The sequence below is a fragment of the Bactrocera neohumeralis genome, unplaced genomic scaffold (genome assembly GCF_024586455.1).
Source record: "Bactrocera neohumeralis isolate Rockhampton unplaced genomic scaffold, APGP_CSIRO_Bneo_wtdbg2-racon-allhic-juicebox.fasta_v2 ctg1875, whole genome shotgun sequence".
Classification (NCBI taxonomy): Eukaryota; Metazoa; Arthropoda; class Insecta; order Diptera; family Tephritidae; genus Bactrocera; species Bactrocera neohumeralis.
Window position 1 is genome coordinate 2,003 of NW_026089879.1, and position 13,178 is coordinate 15,180.

At 38.9% G+C, this 13,178-nt stretch overlaps 1 pseudogene; it reads right to left on the reverse strand.

Annotated features, from left to right (window-relative positions):
* Positions 1-915: 915 nt before the first annotated feature.
* LOC126766610 (small nucleolar RNA U3) lies at positions 916-1,118 on the reverse strand (annotated as a pseudogene).
* Positions 1,119-13,178: the final 12,060 nt, after the last annotated feature.

Here is a 13,178-nt window from a genome sequence, read left to right on the forward strand (position 1 = left end):
CATTGATAACACACGAAGAATAAATCTTCTGAAGACAGCAACGATATCCAATAGCTCCCTTTCACTTGGAGCCGTTGCAACTATCATTCTCGGTATAATATTTTTTCGAAAATTCTGGAGAAAGCACCAAAACAGAATAATTATATCTTCAAGCCTGGACCTTAAGGAGATCAAAGATCTTTCCAATGATCAAAATACTTACATCAATTTTAACAACCTCCCCTATTTTTGATAGGCTCTCGGGACGATCGCTTTTAAGAGGGGAAGTGTTAACATGGCAAATATTAACAATTACTAAATAAAAGTAATAACGCGTAATCAGCAATAATGAGTAAAGCATAGCGGAAATGCATCTTTAGTTGCACAATATTTCCCACAGCGAAAGCCAGGCGCTTTCATCAGCATAAAAGCTCATTTTTCGGTGTGAAGCGGAAATCCAACACGCGCAACCCAAATATGCCAATTCGGAGAATCGGCAACAACATAAAGTCAGCAGTTGGCCAGTGCAACTTAGCTTAGTTTTTAAGTAAATTAATTTTTAAGTTTTAGTCTTAGCTCTGTAATGAAACGAACAAGTAATAAATAAAATTTCTTTTGAAAGAAATTAACATAAAATTTCTTAACTTGTATTCACGATCATACGTATACAGACATACATATTTACGCATGTTTGTAGGCGAAGCTGCTACAGCGGCAAGGGGTGACAATCGGCGGCCATTACTTTACTTATGCCATAGAAATTCTATTGCTACGAATATGGAAATGACAACGAAATAATGCAAATATGCATATTTCTAAATGTCATTACTTTCTTTGAAGAAATGAAAGGAATGAATGATCCTGAGAAGTATAGTCTTAACTTTTCAACGGCCATCGCAGAGCATTTCAACCAAAAGGAATTTATTCATTAAAATAACCATTCAGAAGTCGTTTTATCCGTTGTAAGTGAACGATTTTCGAAGAAACATCATTTCTAATATGCCACAAGACAAAATTAGAAATGAACATTTTAAACCTCACGCTGTCAGATAAAATGATATACTTCGTCATTGCGGGTCGATTTCCAAAAAATGTAAATGAAGACTAACTACAGAAATGATCCTGTAAAGTATAGCCTTAATTTTTCAACGGCCAACGCAGAGTATTTCAACCAAAATATACGCAAAATAGTTGAAAATTCGCAGAAATGAAAGACAAACGAAAGAAAAAGAAGCATAACTTCAATAATGCACAAGCATACAAACATACATATGCGCAGCAGCAGCAAGGAAAGAGGTAACAATCGGCGATCCATTGTATATTTCATTCATGCATAACCAAACCATAATTAGGACAACGCAAGTGTCAATGGTGGTCTAGGTGGTAAGCGCTTGAAAAGTTACGACGAGCACGTAGGTACGTAGGTTCGAATCCCAACAGAATTTATTTTTAATTGAATATGTCACCAACCAAAAATTGAAACATTGTTCTACAAAAACAACAACAGCATAAGCATGGCAACATTGTGTTGTTGGTAACGAGCAAACGATCGCCGATTGTCACCGCTTCGCTTGCTGCTCGAACATCTTCGCAGACAAGGTTGCGTAGATTCATATTGAGCAAGGTTGCGCAACCTGAATCTATCGCAACCTTTTCCGAACTCGTATAAGAAGTATAATTTCAAAAAGACAAAAAAACCAAAACTGCGATGAAAAAACATAAGGTTATAACAATAAAATATACAAAACTGTACAAATACAAAAAACTATAAATCGGGCGCGAAAAGAAAAAACACCTAACAATAACACAAACAAAAAACGAAACAAACGGGCGCGATCAGTAAAACAAATATACATACCTACAAACAAATCAACAGCACGAGGGGTAGCCAGCTGGAGTATGAGAAGAAGAACAAAACGCAGAAGACATTAGGCTATTAAGCAACAAATGCACATACATACACCCTGCGAAACATATTATACGGAATACCGAAAGAGCGTATTATGTTCCTTGAAATTAATATATGCAAATATATATGATTAAATTACAATTTTTCTGATATAAAACTTCTAATAGAAATACACTTTATTGGCTGGATAAAAACAAAAAAAATAAATCCAAGCACGGTAAAAGCCGCAATACCGCTTAGCGCATTATATCATTTAGTATATATGTATTAATTGAACGCCTACATAAGCATGCTTACACCCCTTATACTTGGACACACATGCCAAGAAGTGAAATGAAAGTGACGTGTTTTTCTGGTGCTCCGCTTATGGCACCATCTACTAGTGAAAATACCCCAAAATTATCTTCCAAGTGCGCGAAAAACATACTGCCAACATCACCCAAGAGAAGTCACAGAACTGAGCAGGTGCTCTTGTGCAAAAAAACAAGTGGTAAAATATATTTTTAAATATCAATTGTTTTCTTGTTCGAAGGTACACAGAAAAGAGAATTCGCAAAGAGCGCATATTCTCTCTCTCCCTTCCACAAAAAGCAACACATCCCACAACCCACGTTCCACACTAAAAGAAATTACCGAGGGATTTATTCCTGAGGAATTTCCAGATCACCACCATTAAAGGATTGCTGTAGGCGTAGCTGAGGAAATGTCAGCTAAAGCCAAACAGGCAAATACCTTTACTGGTAATAAGGATGATGTTAGCCCATTCACGCGGAGCAACAAGACTCCCCGATCGCCGGACCGTCAGCCATCAATGCCCGTATTGCAGAGCATTAAAGTTGCTAAACCATCTGACTGCGAGGCGACTCCTGTAGACAATGGCTTAGCATCAACTAACGACTCCAGCGTAGACAACATGTCTTCACCAAACAAAATCAATAACAGTGATTTGATAGTAACAATGAGCGAAGGAGAGAACGCGCTCTCTATCACGCACAGCCAGAAGCAAAGACATGTCAACCAGCACATGCGAAATTTAATAGACCAGATATCGCAAATGCAAAAACAAGCAACAAAAGCAGTTAGAGAGGCGGCATCTCTCCCGATTACACAGACGAAAAGAGGCCGCGCAAAGAGCTTTGAAGAACCAATAGCAGAGGAGCAGACTCAACAACAATCGAAAAGAACATGTTTAAACTCGCCAAAAACCCGGGCGAGAACAAATCTGATTGGTCAGTTTAAACGATCAATTATGATGAAGAACAGTGGCAATACCAACAATTTAGAAGGCACTACAAAGTCGCTACCAGCAACTCAGTTGGGCACGCAAGCATCACAAGAGGCTAACTGCTACTCTCTGAAACCAATGGAGAAACCGTAGAACATGGTAGCTAGGAAAGCTAATCAAAAGTCCACGAAATTGCCGAAGACAAATCCCCAGGCCATATTGATTTCAAAAAATGGGAATCTCACCTATGCTGAAATCCTACGTAAGATTAGGACTGACTCTAATCTGAACGCATTCGGAAACATGGTAACAAAAATACGCAAAACACAAGGCGGAGAAATGCTTCTACAACTAAGTGGTACAGCGATACCAACAGACTCGCACGAAAATATGATGAAATGCCTTGGTGACCAGGCAAACGTCACATTGTTGACCCAGGAGACCCTACTTGAGTGTAAAGACTTGGATGAAATCACCAGTAAGGAAGAGGTTCTCTATGCCCTGCAAAGAGCGCTGGGAGACAAGGAGTTGACGATCTTAGCAATTAAGGGCATAAGAAAGGCTTACGGAGACACTCAAACTGCACTCATTAAACTCCCGGTTGAAGCAGCTAGACGGCTTCTACAAAGTAGAAAGCTGAAAGTCGGGTGGGTAATCTGCCGTGTTCGGGAACATAGGCAGCCGCAGCGATGCTTCAGGTGTCTTGACTATGGACACACAGCCAAAGTGTGCACAAACGAAGATAGGTCTAGGATCTGCAGACGATGTGGCGAAGGTGAACACCAAGCCAAGGACTGCACCAATAAGCCGAAATGTTTACTCTGCCTGAAGGCAGGATCCAAAGAAACTGAGCATTTCACTGGAAGCGTCATGTGTCCGGTATATAAGAAGGCAGCACAACAAGTCGTATGAGATTATTACAACTCAACCTTAACCATTGTCAAGCGGCACAGGACCTGCTAAAACAGACGATCGCTGAAAAGCAGATCGACTTGGCATTACTCAGCGAACCATACAAAACTGGGCGGAGTGTAGATTGGTTAAGTGACACAAAAAATAAGGCTGCTGTATGAAAATGTAACCCTAGCTTCTCTCAACTGGAGTCTACATGCTCTTTCAATGACTTTGTTCGAGCTAAAGTTAGCGACATATATATTTTTAGTTGCTATTTACCCCTCAGCATCAATGAGGAAGAATTTAAGAATATTATCGACAGCATTGTGACCGATGCCCGAGGTAGGGCTAAATTGGTAATAGCTGGCGATTTTAATGCCTGGGCTATTGATTGGGGGTGCATAAGAACTAATAGTAGGGGCAAAAGCCTAACTAGAAGCTTTTGCTTCCCTTGATCTTGAGCTACTCAACACAAGTAACCAATGCACGTTCAACAAAGGCGGCCGACAATCAGTGATAGACCTTACTTTCGTAAACTCAAGCTTAGTTCGTAGATCTCAATGGCAAATTAGCGATCAGTACACTTTCAGCGATCACTATCCCATTATATTTGAGGTAAATGCTCCGCAAACACGGCACTTACATACCTTAACAAGAAGTTCATGGCGACCCAAAACATTCGATTCAGACCTCTTCGAAGAAGCCTTTGGACTCGCTACTCTGCCTGACAACTTGCGGTCGGTCAACCAGGCGACTTCATTGATTATGAGGCGCATTAAGAGTGTATGCGACATATCAATGTTGAAGTTGCCACGGCGCAATCATCATCCCCCCGTTTACTGGTGGAACGACACTATTGCTAAACTGCGAAAAGAATGCCAAAAAGCAAGACGCTTATACGCTTATACCAAAGGTCACGTGGTACCTACGAATACAATTCTCTACAAGCAAGTTGCAAGGCCAAGAGAAAGCTCCTGAAGCAAACTATCAAAAAAAAAAGTAAGCAGGAATGTTTTCTGAAACTGTGTGACGATGCTGAAAACAATGTCTGGGGGCTCGCATACAGGACCGTAATGGGGAAACTACGCATTCGAGGTCAAATGCCAACTTCCTCTACAACCCTTGATAGAATTGTTTCAGTCCTTTTCCCGACCCGACCCCAACTACCTCGAGAGATCGCGATGGTGCAACAAGGAGAGTTGTTACCAGAAGTAACGAACGAAGAGGTTATAGAGGCATGCAACCGGCTCGACCCATGCAAAGCCTCAGGACCAGATGGCATCCCAAATATAGCGCTCAAAACAGCGATCGTCAGAAACATAGACCCATTTAGAGCACTTTTCAATTTATGTATGCAGGATGGTTGTTTCCCAACAATATGGAAAAGGCAACACCTAATATTGCTGCCAAAACCTAACAAACCTCTGACAGACCCGTCCCACTACCGACCTATTTGCATGTTGGACTCTGCGGGAAAAATTCTGGAACGTATCATTTATCAACGCCTAAGTAAGGCCATTGACGACGCCGGCAATTTGGATTTAGGAAGGCAAGATCAACAATCGCAGCGGTGACCCTAGTAAAGACACTGGCGGAAAATGCCATTAGTGGGAAAAGATGGAAAGGTGGCACCATCAAATACTGTATGGTTGCAACCCTCGATGTAAAAAATCCCTTCAATACGGCATCATGGCCAAGTATACTAAGGGCGTTAAAAAACTTTTCTGTACCGGCATATCTCTACAACCTGATAGTCAGTTACTTCAAAGATAGGACCCTATGCTATAACACAAACCAGGGCTACAAAAAATACAAAATCTCCGGTGGTGTGCCACAGGGATCTGTACTCGGGCCCCTCCTCTGGAATATAATGTATGACGGAGTACTGCGACTCAAAGTACCGGAAAACGTACACATCATTGGGTTCGCAGACGATATCGTTGTGGTTATAGCAAAGCACATACACGATATAGTTACGATTACCAACAGGACAATAACGTCAATAAGCGATTGGCTCGAAACTAACGGACTGAATCTAGTGAAGTGAAAGACCGAGGCGGTACTCATTACTGGCAGAAAAGTTCGAGAAGTTGCCACGTTCAGCACAAAGGGAATAAGCATCACTACACAACAGGCAATTAAGTACTTGGGAATCATCCTTGATGCAAGGATGTCCTTTAAGGAACACTTAGCGTACACATGCGAAAAAGCTACAAAAGTGTGCAGAGCCTTGACCCGGTTAATGCTAAATACCCGCGGGCCAAAGCAAATTAGAAGACGTCTATTAGCTGGGGTGTTAAAATCAGTCGCGCTGTACGGCGTCCAGATATGGGGAAAAGCCCTCGAAATAAAATCTTATCGCCGTGGACTTTTTTCTATATATGCCACTTGCGCGCTGAGAGTATGCTCTGCGTTCCGCACAGTATCAGAAGATGCTGCCCTAATAATCTCGGGCCTACACCCTTTAGACCTCTGAGAGGTTACCGCATAATACACGGAAAGAAATTGCAAGGGCAGAGACGGTGAATCACTGGCAAAAACGCTGGCAGGACAGCGAAAATGTCTTACAAATGAGAGGTTACCGCATAATACACGGAAAGAAATTGCAAGGGCAGAGACGGTGAATCACTGGAAAAAACGCTGGCAGGAAAGCGAAAATGGGCGATGGACGTTCCGACTGATCCCCAACGTTGAACCATGGCTAAACAGACCGCACGGTGAGGTAGATTTCCACCTAACTCAAATTCTCACAGGACATGCCTGCTTCAAAGCATATCTGAAACGATTCGGACACGAAAGTAACGACACATGCGATTATTGCGGAGGCGATTCCGTCGAAAATGTAGAACACACATTCTTTCATTGCCCGAAATATAATCATGAGAGGCAACACTTGAAAAATGCGTTCGGTGTAGACCCAACTCCAGTTAACTTGGTAAACCAGATGGTCGAATCAGTAGAGAAGTGGAAAGCTTCTTGCGAAGTGGCAGCCAAGGTTATGAAATCCCAACGTGCTAGCGAACAGCGGCGGAGAAGAGAGCCGTTAAATGTAACGAACAACCACGACCCAAACACACTAACAGTGACGTGACGGGAAGGGTTGGCGACGAACATTGTACAGGGGGGGTTCTTAGACCAACAGAGGTGGGGCAAGTAAATGCAACTTGTACCTGAATGCAGTTAGACCATTACGTACGCATGAGTGTCACTCAACCATCCTCCCGACGTAATACTTGACGGTGGTACCGGGGGGAACGGTACAGGACGGTAGGAGGTTTAGTTCGGATTAAAGTTCCACACTGACATGGGGTCCAGGCTATCGATGCTTCCTCCTCGTAAAAAAAAAAAAACAAAAAAAAAAACCCTTTAGTAATAAGCAGGATTGCTTAAAATTAGTAAACAAAGGCAAAATTTAATATTATAACATAAAAAGAAAAACAAACACAGACTTACATACATACATATGTATGTATATGCATATCTATCTGGTGCAAATATATTTATATATGTACATATTATAACTCTTATTGTAAAATAATAATACAATTATTATTATACATTAAACATAAGGAGCACTAGCTACAGAGGCTTTCAGCTCACGGCTTAATTATAAAAGACTTAAGTAACAGAGATGGAACCTTCCATGTAGGAAATATTTACAAGCAATATGTTTTTATAGACTAAAAATTATATGTTATAAATAAATTTAAAAAGGAAGGATAACTTAAATATATTTTTTTAACTTTGTATGAGATAGGAATTCAGATATTTTAGTGATGTTTACAATAGATGTTATTTTTAATAGATCAAGAGCTTTATTATTCTGAAATATACTGGTCCTTGCTGAGTTGAAGAAGGGGCATTCATCCAGTAGATGTGTTATGGTTAAGGACGACGAGTTACAGTATAGGCAGGATGAAATACGGTTTCCATTTAATAAATGGGAATGCGTTAATGACGTATGACCAAGACGAAGGCGAACGAAGGCTTTTATATCTTGGCAATGGCCTGTTGGCGGATAAGCAGGTTTTTTCCCTTCTTGGTTGCAGATGGCGTAGTGGTGTTGCACATTCTTCCAGGCATTAACTTTTATGGCTTTTTGTTTTGAAACGATTAAATGGATTATGTCGTTTTTTTCGATGTAGTCAAAAACAATCAATGGCTGTTTTGCCGCCAATTTGGCGTTTACATCGGCCCATTCATTTCCGGTAATACCGGCATGTCCAGGGATCCACATAATTTTTATTTTTGTGTTCCCAATTAGTATGTTTCTAATTTGCGCAATAAGGTAGGATTTGTTGGATACATTTAGGAGAGCTGAGATAGTAGACTTGCTATCAGTATATATTAATGTTTTTAAGTTAGAGTTTTGTACTAGGTATAGCGCATTATAGATGGCTGCTGCTTCTGCGGTGTATACTGAGCTGTAATTGGGCAGGTGTCCAGCTTTTAATGTCTTTCCAACGTTATCAACAATAGCAAAAGACGTGTAGAAGTCGGCCTTCGAAGCGTCAGTAAAAATGAGTTTCCAATCTACGTAGTGTTGTACAATGCGCTCTTTGAACAAACTTTGATAAACCCTGGAATTGGTGTTCTTTTTATGATGTTTTTGAAGATGTAGATCGAACGAAGATTCTTTGAGTAGCCATGATGGGGCAAAAGAAATAGACTTTTCCTCCGGTATAGTTGTAATACCTAAATCCTTAGCTAATTTAATGCATTTAGAAATAGTGGAAGAAGTAGTAGAGTTAGATTCGCGGTCCATTTGGCTTTTACTATACCATATAAAAGCTTATTATTACATAATAGTAGTTTTGGAATAAGCTTTTGCGAAGTATATATAACTCTTTCCTCGATGGATGGGAGTCCGGCTTCCGTTAATGTGAACTTTATTGGTGATGTTGGGAATGCCCGAATACTTCTTCTAACAGCTGCATGATATGGTGCAAAGATTTGCTTTATGTTACTTTTGGCACAATTGCCGTAGATAGGGAGACCATAATCAATCTTAGATAAAATTAAAACTCTTGTAATATTGATGAGAGAAGAAATGCGAATTAAACAGTGTTTTGATGATAGATACTTAATTACATTAAGCCTAGAAATTAGTTGCTTACGTAGATTTGTACAGTGTTCCTTAAAAGTAAGTCTCTTATCGAATATTATACCTAGGAATTTAAGACTAGTAGTATTTACAATATTTACATTATTATAGCTTAGATTGAAGTTATTACATTTGTGTTTTCTACAGATATGGAATAATTTGCATTTGTTTATAGAAATATTTGAACAATTGGATGAATTTGAAATTTGATTTTTAAGAAGGTATTTTTTCAGTATTTAGATTATTTTGTTTGGAGAAGATCAGAATAAATAATATGCGAAATTTTATATTTATAGAAATGATTTCTGAAAATGCACGATCTGAAATATTATGACATAGAAATGTTAGTAAAAGTGTTTTGATTTTACCTTTTCGTGATAAGGTCCAATGAGTTTTTACGCTCGATAGAAACTTATATGCAATGTTAACTAATCCCACGGTAGTTGGCGCAGACAATATGGAATAGCACTCTTAAATTCCAATCGTTATATTTTTTTACAAAGAAGCTGATGCATGCTCCTTATCAGTTCAATAGCTTTCTTCAGGCGGGCAATTTTTGAACTTCTTCATTTGTCGATTGGGGAAAGTTCTCCTTCTCCTGGTGTTGTGCGTATTTTTTCAGCAAGAATGTTCCCTCAAATTTAAGTATACTTTGGGCATCAGTGACTAGATCATCTTTGGGGGTTCTACAATAGTAGTCTGAAACCTTCTGTAGCATTTTATAAAGCTGTCGGCCAGCTTATCAAGATCTTATTACGCATTTCGGCCTCTTTCTTTTTTGAGATAATATTTAGAAATCCCGGATGGTCGGAGCGGAGAGAAAGCAGGCTGCCTACCTCGTATTTTTTACAGTATTTAGATTATATATATATATATTAGAAGATCAGCACATCATCAGCATAAATAATATGCGAAATGAGTTTATATTTAGAGATTATCGTACTGATTTCGTTAAATGTGATTATAAATAGTATGACAGACAATGGTGATCCTTGTAGTACTCCGTTGTACATATTGTACGTGTTCGAAAAAGTGTTATTGATTTTAGTCATGAATTTCCGATTGATTAGGAAAGATTTAATAAAGTTAAATATTTTTTCACCAATTTGCCACTTCTCAAGCTGTCGAAGAATAACATGTGAACCAACTCTGTCGAAAGCTTTTTCGAAATCCAAACTGAGAGTGGATATGTGGTTTCTTTTCGATAAGGAAGTTTTGGCGAAATCATCAAAAAAGAGTAAAGCATCCATAGTGCCTTGCCCTGCCTTAAATGCCACTTGGTTTTGACTGAGAAGGTTTTTATTTAGTGCGAACCACGAGATACGTTTTGATATTATTTTTTCTAATAGTTTGCCCATGCAACAGAGGAGTGATATTGGTCTGTAACCTAGAACATCTGTAGACACTACATTGGATTTCGGAATGGCTACTATCACCGCGTTTTTCCAGCTTTGAGGGTAGACACCTTGTGATAAAATATTGTTGTACAATTTAATAATTCTGTTTTTGAGACTTAAAGGACAGTTTTTTAGCATGGGATATGAAATTCTGTCTGCACCGGGCGTCTTGCCTGACATTGAAGATAAGGTAAAATCGAATTCGGCGATGGTTATGTCAGATTCGGTAATGTAAGGGGGTGATTGTACTTTGCTGTACCTTCTACTAAGGAGTTTATTTTTATTTGATACAAATGAGGCGTGGAAATTTGAGTCGCTTGAATAATCGGACCATGCAGAGGCGAAATGATTAGCTATGTCTTTTGAGTCGAAAATTGGGCCATTTGGAGTGTTTATACATTTAATATTAACTTGGGTATAGGAGCCTGAGAGCATTTTTATGTCCGCCCATAATTTCTTGGGATTTGTTAACGGAGTGATAGCTTCGGTGAGTTTTTGTAAGCAAGCCCTCTTAGCTTCTTTAATATTTTTCCGAAACACTGCATTGGCTTTTTTGTATTTTATTAGATTATCAATAGAGCGAGTTCTTTTGTAAATTAACCATAGTGATTGTTTTTCTTCTCTAAGTTTAGATAACTCCGTAGACCAATAAGGCACATGATTTTTGAAGATTTTTTTACCCGTTTGGGGGATAGAGAGGTGAGCAGAAGTTCTGATTATTTTGGTAATCGTAGCTGTTTCTTTATTTATATTATCGTCAATGGGACTTGCAGCAGACAAATTTTCGCAGAGTTGTTGAAATTTGGACCAATTTGCCTTGTCCAACAGAAATTTTGGCTTCGCCGACCCTTTTCTGGATAAAGGGGTTGATAAGTGGGTTATAATGGGGAAGTGATCGCTGTTATAAAGATCAGTTAGTGTTTGGCTGTTAAGTTTGGGGGCGATAGCAGAAGAACAAATGACCAAGTCAACATTCGTGAACGAATTATGTAGAAAAATGTAACCGTCGTTTAAAACTGTCAAGTTTTCAGCTAATAGAAGGTCTTCTATGACTTTACCTCTTTGGTTAGTACATGTGGAACCCCAAAGAGGGCTCCAGGCATTGAAATCACCAAGTATAAGTACGGGTGTTTGGATAGGTCCGATTATATCGCGTAGTTCTTTGATATTAAAGTTTTGGTGTGGAGGAATGTAAATAGTTAGGATGGTTAATTTAAATCCAATAAATATTTCTACTGCTATTGTGGCAATGTTGAAACATGTAGGGAGAAGTTTGTGTGGGAAATCTTTTTTTATTAAGGTAGCAACACCTTGCTTGTTAGTATGATTTTGTGTTAAGTTGGAGAAATAGGCAGCGTATTGTTTAGGTACAGTAGCTGCGGAATTAAAAGAAAGATGTGTTTCTTGTAGTGATATAACACTTGGTGATTGTTCTTTTATGAGTAATTCTAGGTCAGTGTAATTGTTGTAGAATCCGTTCATATTCCATTGGAGAAATTTGAACATTTCTTAGAAATGAGAGAATTGAGAAATAAGTGGGGAATAATAATGAGAGTTATTGTTTTTCATTGTCAGAAGTGATAATTTCATGATGTGCGATATGGTCTGTATAAGTATGTGGAGAGAGATCGATGTTGTCTGTAGGGAGAGAGAGAGTTTGGATGTTTAGAGATTCTGTTGTGGATATTTTAGGAATGACTGGTATGCTTATTTTGGTTGGGTTTGTTTTTGTTTGGAGAAACGTTAGGTTAGGAAGGTTTTTTGTAGTTTCTTTTAATGATGAGTTTGGATGGTTAACAATTACGAAATTGTTTTTGTTTTCTTTAATAGTTTGCTTTTGTTGTGGGAGAGGGTAAGCTGTTGGGGATTTCGGTAGAGTGTTTGTGGAGGATGGTAGGGGAGGAGATGATGAGCGGTGGGAATTTGCATATATCGCAGGCAGGATTGTTGTTGCAATGTTTCGTTGTTTGGCCTAGAAGCTGGCAACTTTTACACCTCATGGGGTTAGGGAAATAAGCTCTAATCCGCATTGTGCGCCATGAGACTTCGATTTTTTCTGGAAGTTTGTAGAGGTCAAATGAAAGAAGTATCACACCACTAAGTCTTTGTTTGCCTTCTATATTTTTAGTGAATTTATAGACAGAAGTAACTCCCTGATCTTTTAAATTGTCAACAATTTCTTCTTCTGCAATGTCATTTAGAAATGGAGCGTAAATTTTACCTTTAGAGGAATTCAAATTGTCGTGTAACTTAACTTTAATATCGCAAATACCATTTAATTTCTTTGTTGTAAGGAATTTTTCAGCAATCTTCCGATTTTTAACAAGTAGGAGTAGATTACCATCACGTAATTCGGTGATAGATAAAATTTCCTTACTAATTGATTCTAAGCTTTTATGCACAGCGAAACAAGAGTATTTGGAAAGTGTTTTGTTCGAATCTGTTGCAGATATTAGAACAAACTTTGGGCAATCTTTTTTAATCTGAGGCAGTTCTGGAAAATTTTCAAGTGGTTTGTATGTAAGTTTTTTCCTTTTGGGGTTGGGGCTAGAGGCAAGCAAAGCAAACCTATTTTCCCCGAGGTTAGGCGGCCCTGGGGCCATAATAAATCAAATATTCACTAATATGCACTGTTTTTTACGCGAGTAAACCGTACGATCAAAGTAAAAC